This window comes from Culex quinquefasciatus, chromosome 3 (genome assembly GCF_015732765.1).
Source record: "Culex quinquefasciatus strain JHB chromosome 3, VPISU_Cqui_1.0_pri_paternal, whole genome shotgun sequence".
NCBI classification, from domain to species: domain Eukaryota; kingdom Metazoa; phylum Arthropoda; class Insecta; order Diptera; family Culicidae; genus Culex; species Culex quinquefasciatus.
In genome coordinates this window covers 28,389,379-28,391,015 of record NC_051863.1, presented here as the reverse complement: position 1 = coordinate 28,391,015, position 1,637 = coordinate 28,389,379, and the positions used below count along the sequence as shown (strand labels likewise).

Here is a 1,637-nt window from a genome sequence, read left to right as displayed (position 1 = left end):
TCATCATCGTCATGGCCGCTAGCAGAACAGTTCTTTTATCCCGTCCAATTTTTTTATTGAAGGGTAACCCGGAAAATCACGGATGATACCGTTGATATTGCCTCCACCTCCTCGAACCAAATCTTCTGCTTTCGCCTACTTTCAGGGCACCTCTCCTACTGGAGGATTTTCGTCAAACCCGGTCGAAACGCCAAATGCTCCATTTCAGGGGAAGCTCTCACTTTCTACGACCGAATTTGGCCAATCTGGGACTGAACATGGCCTTTTTCTGTTAAAAAATGCCGAACTGTATGGTTTATTTCTGTTTATTTTATTCGCCAAAATTATTTTTGTTTCCTTCTGTCAAATGTCAAATCAAGGTGTTCAAATGTAGGTCATCACGATTTTCGTTAATCTATTGACCAGTATATCAATAACAACGTCAATATATTGACGAACGTTAATTATTTTATTTTTGTACACCCCCTAGGGAGCAATATTTGAAAAGGGCGCATAAGCATTTTGACAGCTAGAACTATTTCGCAAATTCCGATACAACAGGTAACTATTTATCAACATCCGTAGCATTACAAACTAGCTGAAAAGGCCAGCTATTGTTTAACACTTTGAGTTTTGTGAAAAACTTGTCTCGGAATTTCCAAAATAGTTCCAGCTGTCAAAACCGTCAAAACGCTTATCCGCCCTTTTGTCGTGTTGCTTCAGAAATAATCCGTCCGTGTGGATCAATCGGACCGCGCACTGGACTAACAATCCAGAGGTTGCCGGTGCGAATCCCACGGTGGGCGCCCTAAAATTCTAAGTGTCAAATTAGGAATTTGGCGCCATCACCCCGTGCTATACTCTCTTGACTCTAGATAATGCTTGATTTTCTGTTATCGGAAAACTTTAATATTGAATAGAATTCATTCGTTGTCCGTTTACGTTTCTTTCGCGTATTGAAAACATGAAAAGAAATGAAAATTACTAAAATAATCCAAGAAATTTTGATTTAACCCTTTACAACCTAAGGCGGGCCTCGATCTAAAAAATCGCTAAAAATCCATTTTTCAACCAATTGGAAACATTGGAAAGTACTCTTAAAATTTTAAGAAATCTTTTGAAAATCTGAATTTTTAGGAATATTTTTGGGATTTTTTTTTTCTTCCACAAAGTCGTTGGGCTTGCCATTTTAAGCACTTTTGCCAAGTAAAGAAGTAAATCTTTCCCAGTTCCTGAGGGGAACACCCTTGAAGAGTATCGGACCCGGCATTTACAAAGCGGATTCAGTGGCAGTTTTTAACTCAACTAATGATAACAGGTTAACGTTAACATTCCATAGGTCGCCTTCCTAAGGTGTCGTTGATAAGTTCCAGCTTGTGACGATGCACTACCCCCTTTACTACACAAGCAATCGAATCCAGAAGAGATACGATCACGATACGAGATACGTGTTGGTCCGAGCCGGGATCTACTGCTTACGAGGCGGAAACGTTACCCACTAGGCTACGTGGCTCGGTAAATTTTGCCAAAGACACCAAAATTTTGTCTAGAATTCTAAGCCTTCTTCGCCCAAATTAAAAAGAAGCTTCACAGAAAAAAAAATCATGGTACTGTTACATCTGGGAAGGGGTACATTTTTTATGTCAGAAAAAAGGTGT

The 1,637-nt window shown here is 39.6% G+C and overlaps 1 long non-coding RNA gene across 1 annotated transcript; it reads left to right on the top strand.

Annotated features, from left to right (window-relative positions):
- LOC119770298 lies at positions 1-369 on the top strand. The gene is made up of 2 exons (XR_005278760.1): positions 1-63; positions 146-369. It is a non-coding gene; the product is annotated as an uncharacterized LOC119770298 (long non-coding RNA).
- Positions 370-1,637: the final 1,268 nt, after the last annotated feature.